Source organism: Heteronotia binoei, chromosome 14 (genome assembly GCF_032191835.1).
Source record: "Heteronotia binoei isolate CCM8104 ecotype False Entrance Well chromosome 14, APGP_CSIRO_Hbin_v1, whole genome shotgun sequence".
Classification (NCBI taxonomy): domain Eukaryota; kingdom Metazoa; phylum Chordata; class Lepidosauria; order Squamata; family Gekkonidae; genus Heteronotia; species Heteronotia binoei.
In genome coordinates this window covers 59,070,072-59,088,566 of record NC_083236.1, presented here as the reverse complement: position 1 = coordinate 59,088,566, position 18,495 = coordinate 59,070,072, and the positions used below count along the sequence as shown (strand labels likewise).

The 18,495-nt window shown below is 44.9% G+C and overlaps 1 protein-coding gene across 3 annotated transcripts in view; it reads right to left on the bottom strand.

The window, feature by feature from the left end:
• Positions 1-18,495, bottom strand: part of FTO (FTO alpha-ketoglutarate dependent dioxygenase) — a 427,953-nt gene that overhangs the window by 103,280 nt on the left and 306,178 nt on the right. The gene's annotated exons all lie outside the window — the stretch shown is intronic.

Genomic DNA, 18,495 nt, shown 5'->3' with positions numbered 1-18,495 from the left:
CTCCATCGGCACTCGGGGCAAGCACCCCCCTCTGCCCCCCCCCATATCCGGCCCTGGTTTTAAACCATATTTTTATTGTTTGAAATGTTTTCATGTTTGCCATGCTGTAATGCCTTGGGGACCCTGAGTTGGGTTGAAAGGTGGCCTAGAAATGCTTTACGTAAATAAATATCCGGCGTGCCTGGTCACAAATTCAATCCCTGGTATCCACGGCTTTTATTTGTTGCAGGAGCTCCTTTGCATAATAGGCCACACACCCCTGGTGTAGCCAATCCTCCAAGAGCTTACAGTAGGCCCTGTAAGAAGAGCCCTGTAATCTCTTGGAAGATTGGCTATAACAAGGGGTGTGCAGCCTAATATGCAAAAGAGTTCCTGCTATAAAAAAAGCCCTGCCGGTATTTCCCAGGATAGGGTCTCAGGTGACAGATCCTGGGAAAGACGTTTCCTTGCCTGGAGAGCTTCTGCCAGCCAGGAGAAGACAACGGTGACCTCCTTGCTTTTGTTTTATTGACAACATTTGCATGCCACTTTTCTGCTCAACCAGGGCTATCAGTCAGGACCTAGAAAGACCAAATGGTGTGACAAAGTGAGCAAACTAGGTCAACGCAGAATCCTACCTAGGTTTCTTCAACGGAAGAAGAAGACATTGGATTTGTATCCCACTCTCCACTCTGAATCTCAGAGTCTCCGGGCGGCTCACAATCTCCTTCACCTTCCTCCCCCACAACAAAGACCCTGTGAGGTAGGTAATGCTGAGAGGGCTCTCGCAAAAGCTACCATTTCAAGGACAACTCTGTGAAAGCTATGGCTGACTCAAGGCCATTCCAGCAGCTGCAAGTTGAGGAGTGGGGAATCAAACTTGGCTCTCCCAGATAAGAGTCTGCACACTTAACCACTACACCAAACTGTTGAATCCCCAGGGGAATATTCTTAAAGTTGAATTGTAAGTATAAGAAGAAGATGATGATATTGGATTTATATCCCGCCCTCCACTCCGAAGAGTCTCAGAGTGGCTCACAATCTCCTTTACCTTCCTCCCCCACAACAGACACCCTGTGAGGTAGGTGGGGCTGGAGAGGGCTCTCACAGCAGCTGCCCTTTCAAGGACAACCTCTGCCAGAGCTATGGCTGACCCAAGGCCATGCTAGCAGGTACAAGTGGAGGAGTGTGGAATCAAACCCGGTCCTCCCAGATAGGAGTCTTCACACTTAACCACTACACCAAACTGTTGGATCCCCAGGGGAATATTCTTAAAGTTGCATTGTAAGTTTGAGAAGAAAAAGAAGAAGATATTGGATTTATATCCCCCCCTCCACTCCGAAGAATCTCAGAGCAGCTCACAATCTCCTTTACCTTCCTTTCCCACAACAGGCACCCTGTGAGGTGGGTGTGGCTGAGAGGGCTCTCACAGCAACTGCCTTTTCAAGGACAACCTCTTTCAGAGCTATGGCTGCCCCAAGGCCATTCCAGCAGGTGCAAGTGGAGGAGTGGGGAATCAAACCCCGTCCTCCCAGATAAGGATCTGCACACTTAACCGCTACACCAAACTGGCTGCTCGTATGTTCACCCAGGTAGTATAAATGAGATCTCAAGATGCTTAAGAGGTCTATGAGCACACCTGAGCATACGCGCTTCTCCAGATGGATTTGTTTACACCCTTTCACGTGCCACAGCCTTGATTAAATTAGAGATAACATCCACACTGTAGATCACAAATTAATTAATGACAGTGATTAACGGACTGGTGTTTTCAGACCTAATATTTTCCTTTTGGAAACTCTGGAAGGAACAGTGAATTAACTGTATCTCTATGCAGAATAGTGAATCGCTTAAAAAAAAAAAAAAAGAAGCTTTTAGACGGTGTTAAAACAAACCGGCCTCTCAAGTGCTCTTTTTTTTCTTATTGAAAGGAATATCAGAAGATTGACATTGCCATGGATTTTCATAGCAATGGGACATCTTTGCGTTCCACAAAACTCAGCCCCGCCCCCCCACAAAAATTATGTCAACTACAAATAATAAACTTGTTGTAAGGTTTGAAATGATTGCCACTAGCATGGGAGCCCACTGTTTTAGAAAGAAATCAGCGAATTAGCACATTGGGTGTTCCGGTTCGTTCACTTTTCTGCATAATGCGTCTATTTCATCTCTGCCCCACCCTTCTGGGTCTGCAATAAATCAGGACTAGAAATCAAGAGGCAAGCGGACTTTCCCCCCCGTATTTTTAAGGGGAAGAGGCCTGGGTGTAGCGTTGCTTTTCTTAAATAATAATAAAAAAGAATAGCCAAGTCAAATGCTTTAATTCCCAAAGAGATCGGATGATAAAGTAAACAAGACTTTCCAGATTCAGCATATCGGCTAAGCAATACGTCGTGACTAATAAGGGTGAGATTTCTTCGCAACCCCAGACTTGGCTGCACTTCTGGCTCATGGGAGAATCGACCCCTAGACTACTAGGGGTGCAGGCATATGAGAGAGGAAGCCTTTTTCTGCGCAATGTCAACATTTACGGGAAATATTCCCCAGTGCCTAATGGCAAAGGAGGAATTTTGTGGGCAGTTTCTCAGAGAACCGATTCTCCACTTGGTACAGGCTGTTACGAAATGCAGAGAATACCCCAAATCAGGAGTGAAGACACAAATTGACAAAAAATGTGGAAAATATAGAAAAAAGAGAGAAGAGAAGAGCCAGTGTGGTGTAGTGTTTATATGCGCAGGCTCTTATCTGGGAGAACCGGGTATGATTTCCCACTCCTCCACTTGCAGCTACTGGAATGGCTTTGGGTCAGTCATAGTTCTTGAAAGGGCAGCTTCTGCCAGAGCTTTCTCAGCCCCACTTACCTCACAGGGTGTCTGTTGTGGGGGGGGGGGAGGTAAAGGAGAATGTGAGCCGGTCTGAGACTCTTCGGAGTGGAGGGCGGGATATAAATCCAATATCATCTTCTTGTTGTTTATATCCCGCCTTTCTCTATCCTAAGGAGTCTCAAAGCAGCTTAGAATTGCCTTCCCTTCCTCTCCTCACAACGGGCATCTTGTGAGGTAGGTGGGGCTGAGAGAGTTCTGAGAGAACTGTAACTGGCCCAAGATCACTCAGGTAGCTTTCTATGGAGAAGTGGGGAATCAAACCCGGTTCTCCAGATTAGCGTCCACCACTTTTAACCACTACAGCAGACTAGCAGTCCAAGTGCATTATGCATACATGATGAAATTAGACGTGACAGAGCTGGACAACTTTCTAATGTGGCCGCCACAGCTAGAGGAGTAAACAAGGATGTTTTCTAGCACCAGTGTTGTTTAATTTATATATTAATAATCTGATTAGCAGCATAAATTCTGTCGACACTCACCCCCCCCTATTTTAGCAAACAGGAAAATACCAGCTTTGCTATTTGCCGACGATACGGTTCTTTTATCCAGAACCCCAGTGGGTCTGAAAAGAGCACTCAAAGGATTCAGCTCCTACTGTGAAGAGACCCGACTAGAGATTAATTATGATAAAACTAAAATTCTATCATTTGGCAAAAGTAGGGGAAGAAAGGTCTTGGTGTATCAACGGCGATAGGCTAGAACAAGTATCCAACATGATGAAATGACGTCAAGAGTTACAGGCTGTGGTGGACCAAGCCTACGTCAGCTGGATGGCCTACCCCTCTTGGGATCCTGACAGTTAAACCCTCATGCACAAAATGGCGTTCCTCCACTCAGACAATCAAAGAACACGTACACATTGACTGATTTAGCACTCAGCTTACCCTGCTGTCCCCCCGCCCCCTCCTCCCAGGAGACCCTGCAGAAGCCGAAATCTTGGCACGCTCGGAGAGAGGAGAAAGGCGGGCGCCCTCTGTGCCATCTTAGCATTCTGGGCTGCACTTTCTAGCCTTCATGCCCGGGAGTGAGGAGGCAATGGCAAACCACCCCGTAAAAAGTCTGCCATGAAAATGTTGTGAAAGCAGCATCACCCCAGAGTCGGAAACGACTGGTGCTTGCACAGGGGACCTTTCCTTTCCTTTTCCTTACCCTGCTGTCACGTTCCTCTTCTCCGCGCAGCGTCCTTCGGATTTCCCACTATCTGCTCCGGAGCTGCAGTAAACAGCGTGGTTTTCGCGTGGCAAACGGAAACTGGTTTTAGCGGTTTCCGTTTGCCATGCGAAAACCACGATGTTTGCTGCAGCTCTGAAGCAGATAGTGGGAAATCCGAAGGATGCTGCGCAGAGAAGAGGAACGTGACAGCGGGGTAAGCTGAATGCGAAATCGGTCATTATTTGGGAAGATGTGTAACAAAATGAACAAAAGAAACCTTGGGTTAGCTGTACACCTGTTGCAAAACATAGGGACTTAAATGGAGAATGGCTGCTTTCGTTGGAAGAAAACTCATTTGGTGAACTCAATTGGGAAGAAAACATGGCTTTGGAACAGTATGCTCCTATTTTCATCTGTGGAATGCAAGCGGGTATACCATTTTGATGTTGTAAATTCACCTTGTGTGGGAAAGGAAAGTAGCGTTTTCTGACCCTTTGGGGCGGGGAAGGGTGTAGTAAACTAATTCAGATCTGGATTTAAAATGGAAAATCTGACTAGCTGCACACCCAATCCCAACTTTCCATGTGCTGTTGAGCATTTATGAACACTCAGAGGCAGGTAAAGTTGACTACAGAACCTCCTCAGACATGTGAGCGAATTTTCGGAACAGAAGGGTGCAGTATAAAAATTGCATTTAGCAGTTAGGAAATAAACACCTTGAGTTTTATTCACTCATTTCTCAGAGGCCCTCATTTTATTTTATTTTTTTTAAGCCTTGATGTGCTTTTATGTCAGAGGCCTTTGCGACACACCTTTTAACCTTTCAGCACTCAGAAGTTCAGCCGGGAGAGCTAAAAGGTGGGGGCGGGAAGGCCATAAAACACAGAACACGTCATAAATTGACTTGCAGGGACTAAGGCAATAAGTGCCTTATGTAAAATAGCAGGACTGTTTCACGCTAACACAGCATACCTGCTATTTAAGACCAACATGCTCCGTGGAACGGCACCAGCTAAATGGGAGCAGCTTCCCTTTCTAGAATTTTAAAATATGTTTTATTAATTCCTTGGTGAATTCGGGGGGCGGGGGGGGGCGGGAAGCAGGCTGGCAGAAGCAGCCACTCAGTAGTAGTACAAGCACATGCTTTGCATTTGGAAGATTCCTGTTCTGTTGCCAGGCATCTCAAACTAGATCTCAGCTAGCAGCAGGGATTTTTTTGAGTGGGAACGCAGTCCCGGCTGGCTTGGTGTCATGGAGTGTGGCCTAATATCAGGGGTGGAATTCTATCAGGAGCTCCTTTGCATATTAGGCCACACACCCCTGAGGCTCTCAATTAGGCCAATTATTAGGCTCTCAATTAGGCCAATCCTCCAAGAGCTTACAAGACTAGAATTCCATCCTTGCCTAATATGCAAATGAGTTCCTGCTGGGCTTTTTCTACAAAAATATCCTGTGTGAAGCAACAGTGACACCAGGGAGTGTGGCTAGGGTTGCCAAGTCCCCCATAGCCTCTGGTGGGGGACTGTTTTTGTTCATGCAGAGAATGCATGGTGTGATGACGTCACTTGCAAGTATGGAGCCACTCTAGGAGCTCTATGGCAGGGGTGGCCAACGGTAGCTCTCCAGATGTTTTTTGCCTACAGCTTCCATCAGTCCCAGCCATTGGCCATGCTACCGTTGGCCACCCCTGCTCTATGGTTTTCCCAGACGGTCCAGCAACTTGAGAGGGAAAACTCTATGGTAAAATAGGTACCATCGAGTTTTCCCACCCAAATTGCTAGAGCATCTGGGAAAACCAGAGTTTTTCCCAGAAGCTCCTAGAGTAGCCAGCATGTGACATCACCGGCACGATGACATCACTGTGAGTGATGTCATCATGATGGCGATGTCAGGGGAGGATCTTGGCAGCCCTAGGTGTGGGCTAATATGCAAATGAGTTCCTGCTGGACTTTTTCTACAAAAAAAATGCCCTGGTTAGCAGAATCAGGAAAAGATCAGCTACCCATCAGAGCACTGAATGAGATTGATCGGTGAGCTGATTAGGGTTGGGGAATTCCTGATAATTTGGGGGTGGAGCCTGGGGAGGGTGGGGTTTGGGAAGGGGGAGGGATCTCGGCGAGGCACAATATCATAGAGTCCAGCCTCCAAAGCAACCATTTACTCCAGGGGAACTGATCTCTCTGCAATCGGCTGTAATGTTTTGAGATCTCCAGGCCCCACCTGAAGGTTGGCATGCCTAGCTGAAGCCAGGGAGGGGGTATGCTCTCAGTGCACACAGATCTTTATTTATTTGGGAAATGTCTATGCCCCCTTTCCAAGGGCAGCCACAGAAACCTCTCCAGGAAAGCTGCCTGAGGCAGTTTTACTCATGTAACAGAAACGTAAAGGATCATCCGTATGATTAAAACCCAGCAATCAACAAGAAAGCCATTCCAGAAAACATTAATTTATTATGTATTAATTTTATTTCTACCCTGCCCTCCCCACAAACAAGCTCAGGGCGGGTTACAACATAAAGGTTTGTACAGTAAACCGAATTTCAATACGAAAAATGTCATTGAAAACCACGAGAACCAGCACTCGGCATACTGAAACTCCTGGTTCTGATTCGGCTATTGATGGTCACATGGTCTATTCCTACAGTTGCCAGCCTCCAGGTGGGGCCTGGGGATCTCCCACCTTTACAGCTGGCAGAGATCAGCTTCCCCTGGAGAGAAAATTGCAGCTTTGAAGGGTGGACCATATTGGATCATGCTGAGGCCCCTCCCCTCTCTAAACCCCACCCTCTCCCAGATCCACCCCAAAGTATCCAGGTATTTTCCAACACAGACCAGGCAACCCTATCTATTGTAAATATACATAGCAGCTTATAACATTTCTCAGGCTAAAAACAGATTATATAATTGTGGGTTTTTGTTTTTGTTTTAAATCAGCCTCTAAATTTAAAACAGGGGTGGCCAAACTGCGGCTTGGGAGCCAAATGTGGCTCTTTCACCCATATTGTGTGGCTCTCAAAGCTCCCACCTCCCCATCAGGCGGCTTGGAGAAGGCATTTCTTCCTTTAAATCACTTCTCCGAGCCAAGCCAGCTGGAGGCTTGGAGAATGCATTTCAAGTTGCTTGCTTTCCACCTCTCCATCCCCCCCAATCTATTTGCCTTCTTTCGCTCAAATATCTAACCCTTACTCTATGTGGTTCTTAATTTGAGCAAGTTTGGCCACCCCTGGTTTAAACTAAGAGGCTGATTTAAACAGAAACAAAAAACCCACAATTATATAATCTGTTTTTAGCCTGAGAAACATTATAAGCTGCTTTATATGTTTACAATCATGAACAGATAAGGTTGCCAGGTCTGTGTTGGAAAATACCTGGATACTTTGGGGTGGATCTGGGAGAGGGCGGGGCTTAGAGAGGGGAGGGGCCTCAGCATGGTCCAATGCCGTAGAGTTCACCCTTCAAGGCAGCCATTTTCTCTCCAGGGGAAGCTGATCTCTGCCAGATGGAGATCAGTTGTAAAAGTGGGAGATCCCCAGGCCCCATCTGGAGGCTGGCAACACTAGGTAAACCTGGCAATACTAGGTAAACCTGGGTAAACAGAAATGTTTTAGCTTGACCCCTGAAAGCAAACAGTATAGGCACCTGGTAGGCTTCAAAGGGAAGGGCAGTCTACAGGCGAGGTGCCACCACTAAACCAGTCCTGTGCCTGGTTGCTACCCACCTCATCTCTGAGGGTAGGGGCACAGAGCAGGAGGGTCTTAACTAGCAGGCTGGGCATTACGGGTGGGCAGCGGTCCTTCAAGTATATTTCCCGGTGCCTGACGGCAAAGGAGGAAATGTGTGGGCCGTTCCTCAGAGAACCAATTCTCCACTTGCTTATACCTTTTCACATGCCATGGCCTTGATTTAATGGTCTGATTTAACGATTTGATTTAATGGATTCTTTACGTCCATTAAGGTCTTATAGGCAAGAACTGTACACGCACACATGGGTTGCACACAGAAGGTCCTGTGTTCAAATCCCTGGCACGGTCAGCTAAAAGGTCTCAGAAAACAGCGGTTGGAAAAGACTGTAGAGCGTACACAACGCTGAGCCAGAGGGGCCAATGGTTTGGCTTGGTATAAGGCAGTTTCACAGTGTAAGACAGCTTCATCGACCTTCCATGCCGATATTCTACACTTCCTGTCTGCCCTCCCCATCTCAGATCCCAGATCCCCCCCTCCTTATAAGAGGCCAAGGCTCTTGCAGTCTCGACTCAATCAAAAGGCCCAGGGCACTGGGCTCTCCTCTTCTGTACGTTGCATTTGATACTGTTTACTCTGTGAGCGACGGTGGGGTTTTTGTGCTCCAGGGCAGAGCGACTGCCACAATTTTGTCAGATAAAGTACCTTATCTGTCAGCTGCACTCTGCTGAATTAATCATAATTCAATAGGTTTACTAATCAAGATTGGAGATGAATGTTCTGATAGAGCAATCAGATCGGCCTCATCTGTCAGTCGCTGACAGCTGCTTTAGACGAGTGCTAACTTGGCCTTTAGTACCTGGTTTGGATCATTTTGGGGCGGGCCGCAGGGTTTCTAGGCTCCAGGTGGAAACTCCCAGAAGGAAATGTGTGTTTAACCACAGAGTTTCTGCAAAATGCTAGCATGCCTGCCCAAACAGGAAGTGACATGGCAGACACTAGCATTTTGAAAGGAAGTGATGTAAGCTTATCAGCTTGATGCAGGTGTGTATTCTTCCCCTTCATTTCCTCTTGCTGGTACCCAAGCCACTGGTGGGCAACAGCTGCTTTAAGACGAGTGCTAACTTGGCATTCAGTACCTGGTTTGGATCATTTTGGGGCGAGCCGTAGGGCTACTAGGCCACAAGTGGAAACTCCCAGAAGGAAATGTGGGTTTAACCACAGAGTTTCTGCAAAATGCTAGCATGTCCGTCCAAACTGGAAGTGACATGGCAGAGACTCTAGCATTTCGAAAGGAAGTGATGTAAGCTTACCAGCATGATGCAGGTGTGTATTCTTCCCCTTCATTTCCTCTTGCTGGTACCCAAGCCACTGGTGGGCAACAAGATGGCGCATGGGAAGACATCGCACTATAGCGGGCCCTGTTCACACAGCGTGTTGAGTCCGTGTTAAACTGACCTGGCTCTGTTCTAAATATCTTTGTTCTGGATATTATCGATCAGACTGCCATACTGCAATTCGAATCGCTCCACGGTGAAACTGTCTTCTGCCATCCACATGACGGCACCATGCAGTTCTTTTTCTCTCCACTATTATGCAAATGCGTGCACTATGCACATGCGCACACTCTGCGCACTATGCACACATGCGCATAGGTTAAACATTATGTGGTTATGCAGTTATGTGCATATCGCTAAGTAGTAAAAACAAAATGGCAACCGTAAACTGGATGTCTGAGGCTCCTTTTGCTCTGGGAGAGCCTTCAGACATCTGGAAGTTGGTTAAAATTGCAGCAGAACTATCCAGATGGAGAAAACTACGAGGTGAAACCGGAGAACTCAAAAAACACTGCAAAGGAGCAGATAACAAAATAATCCGTTTCCAAGAAGGATGGGGGAAGATGTTGCTGTCTGATCAGCCACTTTAAATCCGGAAGGAAACAGCAGTAACATCTGATTATACTGTGTGTCTGAACAGCATCTCTGAATCCCTAGGTGCGGCCCATGTGGCCAGTAAACAATGCTTCTAGGAGCAGGCCTCAGCACATACGGTACAGAATTTCTCTCTCCACCTCCCTTCCTCTTTTCCCAAAGTTCAGGAAGCAGTCTGGGTGGAACTCTTCAAAGGAACCTCCCACCCTGTAAAGCACTATCCTCAGATTTTTGGACGAGGAGTTCACTCGGTAATTTTCCTTATATAACAGAAACAGCATGTTGACAAAAAAACGAGGCATGATTTACGAGAAAAGTAGGTGAGTCTTGCTCAGAGTGGGAAAGGGGCGGAGGCTGGAAGGTGGGGTCATGGGGACAGAAAAGAGATAAACTTAATATATTGTTAAATGTTACTAATTACGACGCCAGTCACGTCCCGATGTCACTAAAAAGCGTTCTCTCTTTTGGCCGCTTCTGCATTCCTAGGGGTAATTTATGGCACAGCTCAGAGCGGTTTGCTCAATTTGAAAGCATAAATGAAGACTTTCATTGTCTATTGACATATTTTTCTTGTTCAGCAACATTTAAAGGCTCGAGACAAGATGCTGAAATAGTAGCGGGTTAGTCTACAAGTGCAAGTTCAGTGTGCCGAAGTCAATAATACATTAGTGTGAGAAAAAAAAAAATTAAGAGGAAGATTGATTAGGTGGAAGATATGTGTGTGTCTGTGTCCTTTCTTATTACAGAATTGTGAGCCATACAGAATTGGACAATTAAAAAAGAAAAAGATCCAGTGAATGATTTAGTACTACGTTGTCCCACTGCTCTAAAGGAAGATGCCATTCAGGTATTCCCCATTTGGACCCAATTCAGTACAACCCAGTCACGAAAACCATCAGTAAGGAGACTTCCACAATATCTCTTGGAGAGCAAGCCTGAACAGGTCCACTTAGAAGTGAGTCCCATGTTATTCAATGGAGTTTACTCTCAGAACAGTGTCTCTACGACAGCAGCCATAGGGCAGCTTATCTGCAGTTATCAATTTTCCTAATGCTTGTTTCACATCTTCTACTCTATCACTTCACATCATTGCCTTGTAACGTTCTGAACAACAACAACAAAAGAGGTACTTATGGTTTTGTTTCCACTCTGAATCACAAGAATAGGTTGTCCAAAACACAATTTGCCTTTTCGAAGGGTGCGTTTGTTTGTGATTGTTTGGCTTCCTCAAAATCTCAAAATCTGTTTGGCTTCCTAGCCAACGTAAGCAGAGATACCCAAAGACCTAGAAGCAATCAGTTATGCTAGTTTGGTTCACATCCTGCTTCCTGGTCACAAGCAGCGAGCCAATCGTCCAACAAGCTGTTTGGATACATCTACACTAATTTGGTGGAGCCCCGTGGTGGAGAGTGGTAAGCTGCAGTACTGCAGTCCAAGCTCTGCTCATGACCTGAGTTTGATCCCGGTGGAAGCTGGGTTCAGGTAACTGGCTCAAGGTTGACTCAGCCTTCCATCCTTCGAGGTCGGTAAAATGAGTACCCAGCTTGCTGGGGATAAAGTGTAGGTGGCTGGGGAAGGCAACAGCAAACCACACCGTAAAAAGTCTTCTAAGAAAACATTACGTGATGTCACCCTATGGGTCGGTAACAATTCTGTGCTGGCACAGGAGACTACCTTTACCTTTTACCTTTACAGTAATTTGGATCTGCACAATTATGCTGTTCCCTCCACCCCTATGGAGTCCCCCCGAATGCATTCTCCAGAAATCTGGCTTAGTAGAATTTTATTAAGTTGTCGTCGGGGTTTACAATTGTTTTTATTCAACTGCTTTTATCAGTTTTAACTCTTTGAATGCTTATCTATTGTTGTACATCGCCCAGAGCCCATCTCTAGGCAGGATGGAATAATTCATTAAGACACATAAACAAACAAGATAGTTTTCTTCTATCTATCACCCCCAGACTGCATTCATCTGTTGCTCCCTCCAATTTAAAAAAAAACACTGCCAATAGTAAAAAAAAAAAGTGAAATTTTTGAGTTGACTTACTATTTAGATATCTTAGTTCTCCTTCAGCTACTGCCCATGGATAAAGCTAATCTTGCAGTCACTTTCAAATAAATCCTGTGGCTGAGTAGACACACTGAGAGGTTGAACTCCAAATGTCCTCATGCTAATACAGTCAATTTAATGACCTAAATAACCAGGATTCGTGGGGGGTGGGGGTGGGACACTTCCACTTGAATTGAGTGAGTCTGCACAATGGACATGCCTGCAAGTATATGGTCTGCACATTCCCATCTTGAAATTTGCTGTAACTTTTCCAGGTGCAATCATGAACAAGAGCCTTGATTATTTTTAAGCCTTGTGCAGCAGATGTACTACTGACACACGCTCTAAGAGTTTCCTTCAGTTCATTTAAATCTCTCTACTCCACAACGTTGGGATGCTTTCAGGTGGGTAGCCATGTTGGGTAGAGGAGGAGGAGGCAGAGCAGAAGTAGTAGTAGTAATGCTCCACTGACATGCTCAATCCATCACTAGGGCTGCCTCACGCCCAAGAGGTGGGATTTACTTTCAAATGGGGATTGATCTCTGGAGAAATTAACAAGAAAATTAAGAGACTATGATTTGGAACTTTTTTAAATTGGAGTGGAAGAAATTCAGAAGATACGTAGAAAAAGAGTGGAAAATAAAAGGACATTGGATAATCTTTGATAATGATTAAGGTTTTTAAAATAAGAATATAACTGATGGTTGTTGGTTTTTTTCTTCTTTAATAGTTAAGTGTACCTTTAATATTTGTTTCCTTTAAGTAAATAACACTGGCGGGGGTCAAGTAATGGGGGGAGGGGAGGGGGAAAAGTAAGATATGGGGTAGAAAGTTTTTTTCTTTTACTTTAAGTTTTTATAAGTTGTAGAGATAGTTTTGCTACCATATGTTACTAATAGAATTGTTTATTACAAAAAAAATGGGGATTGATCTGAGAGACTTGTGCCCCTCAAAAATGGGCCCACATGGATCCTGATTCCCCCAGCTGGCATGGGTGCTATGTTGTCAGAACAAATATGACACCACTCACAGGCTCCCCCCACCCAACGTTATTTGGATCGGTCCACAGCTACCAAATATTGCATCAAGTTATGACACCGCACAAAAGGTTTTTAATCTTCATGCTTGCAACATCCTTGTGTGGGAAGTCCTTACGTTAATCTCAACTGAGCCAAGGGCTCAACCCAAGGCCTTCACAGTTGCCCAGGGTTGTACGTGAGCTTGAATCCAAGCTCTGCCCCTTTCTCTGCTACCCCCTCCCCCCAAACAGTTGAAAAGGGAGGAACTGTAGGGGGATGTTTTTTGGGGGGAGGGCATTCTCAATGTATATGTCCCTGGCTTTTTTTGGTAGAAAAAGCACAGCAGGAACTAATTTGCATATTAGGCCACACCCACTGACACCACCATTGTTTCTACAAAAAAGCCCAGCAGGAATTCATCTGCATATTAGGCCACACCCCTGACACCAAGCCAGCCGGAATTGCGTTCCTGTTCAAAAAAAGCCCTGTCTCCGGGTGAATTCTGAAGTAGGGGAGCCTGTTGGCTCAGTGGAAGAGCGTCTGCTTTGCATTCAAGGCAGTCCCCGGTTCAATCCCCGACATTTCCAGTTAAAAGGACCAGGCAGTGGGTGATGAGAAGACCTCAGCCTGAGATCCCTGGAGAGCTGCAGCTAGTCTGAGTAGATGAGGCCAACCTGCATGGACCAAGGTCAGATTCACTATAACGCAGCTTCCTGATTTCAAGAAGTCCTTAATTGTGAGGTGGAAGATAATTCAATTCACCCTTCTCGTAGCAATGGGAAAGCACCGATGAAGCTTACAACGGCCTAAAACATTTGCCATCCCCTTCTAATATAATATAATCATGTCTCTGCCTATCCTTTATTAACCTTTCAGTGACTCTATTTTTTCCTCCTCTTGCCTTTTTTTTTTTTTTTTAATTTCCAAACTTAGCTTCTCTTAATCAATTGTGAACTGCGCGAGGGGTCAAGGGAGCCTACCTCCTTCACTGATAGCTTCCAGTGCTTCTACTCTCGGGGATAAAAATGTTTTAAATGGAGTTATATCCTAGGAAAATCAATATGTGATTACTGCAAAGATTTGTATTGATTCGCCTGTTGCATTGCAAAAACCGCTCCGGAAGAAAAGAAATGCACAAACACACACACACACAATCCAAAGGATGTACTTTCCTGCTCTTTTCTACTTCATGGAATTTGGGGGGGGGGGGGGAGACATGCTTTTGGCAAGTCTGAGGAGGCTGGAACTTCATTTAAATAAGCCAAACTTTTTATTCATCCCATCCAATCCACCTGTGTCTTTTCTGGGATATGATTTTATCATCTCTCCGGGTGGTTCTTTTAGAAAGCCTGGCATTCCTGTTGTCGTTTATGCCTTCAAAAGCAGCCATTATGCTGCAGTCAAGTAATTTGTTTCTAATAAATAATTGTAGCAGGGGTTTGCCTATCTCTGAGAACCAAAGCGGCATCCCATCTCTATCTCTTCACGTCACTTTGAATACGCTTGATTCGGCTTTGTTGAAACTGGTTCGAATTCTCTACAATGGAAGCATTACGCCAAGTCCCAATTGTTTTTGGTTTGGGTGTTCTCCCAGAAGCTGTCTCGACGTGTGTGCGGGGGCGGGGGGGGGTGTATATCGAGGTTGATCACACATATCCCAAGGGCTCTGGGGTGACATGATAGAGGTTTACAAGATAATGCATGAGATGGAGAAAGTAGAGCAAGAAGTACTTTTCTCCCTTTCTCACAGTGCAAGAACTCGTGGGCCTTCGATGAAATTGCTGAGCAGACAGGTTAAAACGGATAAAAGGAAGGACTTCTTCACCCAAAGGGTGATTAACATGTGGAATTCACTGCCACAGGGGGTGGTGGCGGCCACAAGCATGGCCACCTTCAAGAGGGGTTTAGATAAAAATATGGAGCAGAGGTCCATCAGTGGCTATTAGCCACAGTGTGTGTATATATAATTTTTTTGGCCACTGTGTGACACAGAGTGTTGGACTGGATGGGCCGTTGGCCTGATCCAACATGGCTTCTCTTATGTTCTTATGTGGTACCATGGACTTTCCCTATTTGCTGGCACTTGTTCTCCAGAAAACTGTCACGATTTTCTTGCCAGCTTTGCCTGAAATGCCTTCTTATAATATTAGCACAATTTGTGATTTAAGAAAAGAATTCTTTTACTTCTTCTGCAAAAAGGTAGAGTGCTGGAGAAAAATGTAGTATTTACCTGTGTTGGTGGTAATATGCTGAAGAACAGAGAGAAGGAGAGAGAGGGTTTGTCCTTGGCCAGTGGGAGCAATTTCAACCCTAATAGCCAGGAAGGATAGGATGGGGAAAAACTGGGTGAGTGTGGGAACCACAAGGAGAAATGGGGGTGATCGGCGCTACCAACACCACCATGACCTCACTTGTGGTGTGACCAGGAAGCGGCATCGTTGCATCAGGTGATGCTCTGGCATTTGCCTAAAACTCTGTGGTGAAGCCACAGAGTTTTGTATGAATGTTACATAGACACCGGCAATGTGATGATGTTACCTCCAGGTCACACAAGAAGTGTCATCATTGCATTGCTGATGATGTCATGATACTGCTTATGTGGGCTCCCTCTCAAGTTAGGCTCTCAGGGATGGCAAGTCTGCAGGTTCAGGAGCTGAGGTTGGGCATAAACCATGCCAGCTATCTTCTCTCATGCCAACGCTACCAGAAGCTCCATTCACACCTCAGGGGTTTGGTTGAGTTGCTTGTTTCAAGAATCAGCTCTACACATCAAGCACATCTAGAAATTAAATCTCTCAATGGAGGGTGGCCTTGGGTCAGCCACAGCTATCTCAGGGTGTCTGTTGCGTGTGTGTGTGTGTGGCAGGAAGATAAAGAAGATTGTAAGCCACTCTGAGACTGAGATTTGGAGTGTAGGGCAGGGTGTAAAACCAATATCATCCTCATCATCATCACCATTAACTACTACCTCTTCTTCTTCTTCTTCTTCCCCTCATCCAGGATAAAAGTTTGTGAATAATGTCTCTATGTAAGCAAGTGCTATTATGGGGAAGCACCTGGATCATATGGGTAAAGAAAAGACAGAGGACTGTAAAGTTCACTTGGGTGACCCTGAGTAAGCCACACACTCTCAGCCTACACTACCTTGCAGGGTTGTTGTGAAGATAAATACAGGAGTGGAGAATGATATATGCTGACCATGAGTTCATTGCTTTGGAGATAGGTTTTAATCTGGATGCGTTACGTGGGGCTTTCCTGGTCTTCTCCCTGCTTAACACCTCTCATGTTCCACTCAGCGTCTCACTCTTCCCTCTGACATACATTGTTCAAGCCAAGGATTCGTCTCTGCAAGCCGAATAGCAACAAAAATAGGAACGGCTCAATTTAAAATGATGTTTTGGGGGAGACGAGGTCTAGAAAATGTATTTCTACCTTCATGTTTTGGACATCTCTAATTTCACCTACTCCAGTCGGTAGCAACTGTTTGCCACACACAAAGGAGGCTGCGCTTGCTACTTCCTCTCCTGTCCAATCTCATCATATTATTTCTGAATGCAATTTTAAATGCGAGGAACTCCAATCAAAGCAACCCGCTTTTGCATTTCTGTTCCATCAGCGGCCGATCCCATTATGTTAAACGTGTAATATAGAAGCAATAAGCAGAAATCTCATTTTTACACAGTCGGCATTATAGCCTTCCCTCGTCTGATCGGTGAATCAAAAGAAGCCGTCATGGCATTCCCCATTCAGGAACGCTAAACGCCTCGACGTGCAAACGATATATTTTATTAAATAAGCACAAACTAGGATATAATGGCATGCATTTGTTTTCATTACAAGGAGTAATGCAATATTTCTCCAAGGCTTGCTACATTAGCATGTCTCTCCATGTTCCAAATGCCTTTGAACTTCCTGAGCAAAAAAAAAAAGCTACATCTGTTAGCTCCCTTGTATACAGCTGAAAGTTACCAAGCGAATTAAGTTTTAATACAAATTGCTTTGTTCGCTATTAAGATTGATGTCGGACACGGCGTACTGTAAGTTGCAAAACTTGGAATTACACTTCCCTGCAATTATCTCTGCTTGTTAATAGCACGAGATAGTATGTCACTTTCAACCGAGTGTATAATTTATCATTTTCTTTTCTTCCTCCCCCTTCTCTTTCTCCCCCCCCCTCCGCTTTCTCCCCTCCTCTTCTTTTCCCCATGAACTCTTGTGGTATTTCCAAATGTATAATCTTGTTGTATTTATTTCCCAGCGGCCTAACAAAACGAACACAAGTGCTGACTAGAACAAACTAAAAAGCAGTGCTATTGACAAGCCGTCACTTGTGCGGTAATGAACACCCTGCCTCGACTTTCACCTCGCCAAGCTAACAGCTTTAATTTATGAATAAAGCTAACGGGGAGACAACCTCCAGTTTTATGATACCCTCAGTGCTGTTTCAAATAAAGTAATTAGAAGGTCAAGATACAGGGCTGGAGAGCCACATATAAATGCAACCTTTCTGAGCTGGTTTCCCCCCTCCTTTTTCTACTAAAAAACCCCCCCTCAACCAGTCAAAGAACGTTTTTTATCCATCTTTCTCTAGCAAAGCAGTGTGAGTCTGTTCTTCACTACTGTAGCCAACCCAAACCGGTGATCGTTCCATTGCTTTGTTTATTAATGCTCTCCATGTGCTATCTTTAATGCATGTATGGGCCTCCAGGTTCTCTGTCCATAGGATGATAGCTAATAGAGGTAGACATGGGTCACTAAAGATATTTATAAAACCAATCACGTCTCTCTCTATCTTATTGACAAAGTGTGTTTCCAACATAAAGAACCCCATTTGAGATGACAACCGCCCTTGTGTTAGATGGAAATGCAACTTCTAGATCATGCATTCCCCCCAACCTTGTTGGTTCCACGGGAATTTCTGGAATTCAGAGAAATGACACTGAATGTCAAGACAAAATGGCTGCCACAGGGGTGGGACCGATCACAAAATGGCTGCCATAAGGAAGTTTTTTTTTAAAAAAAAACCTGTTGCCAAGTGTCAAGTCAAGTGGTTTAGTGTATGCTTCTCCCTAGTTTCCACAAATGTTGGAAGTATGTTGAATATAGTAAAGAACTTTTACTGCAATTTCATCTGCTTGGAAATCCCCCCACACACACACACACCAAAGATGTCTATTTCAGCGTCTCAATTTTATATTAAGAGAGTTGAATTTGGGCTGCTATGATATGATTATGTGACACACTTTATGGTGTCTTTTTTCCCTCTCAGCCACCTTGGATTGCCCTGGACAGAAGAAAGGTGAGCTATAGACTGATTTTATTTAATAAATAAAGTCATTCAAAACAGCAACTCAAGTCAATAAATGGGGTATAAGACCTTCAAAGAATAAATGAATATAGCTTCTACCCAGGCTAGGGTGGCAGAGATAAAACGGTTCATGTTTGGGTGGGAGAAAATTACCTGCAGAATTGACCCCAGAAAAAAGAAAAAAGTTTTCAGCTGACATCTAAAAGACAGAAGATACAGTAACACACACACACTCACTCTTTATGCAGGGCTGGATGCTGTGGCTCCCATTAGCAAAAAGTCTTGAAAGTGAAAGGGATGTTTCTTTCTCTAGAGCAAAACTCCTAATTTAGCAGAAAGGATTCAGAGGATCCATGCAGATATATTTATTCATTGGGTGCCCCTGAGTGCTAATACAATGGGGAAGGAAGAATAAAGGTCGCTCTATCCATCTTCGCTACACCATGCATAATTTTATAAATTACTTTCCTTTTTACACCTGTCTTGAA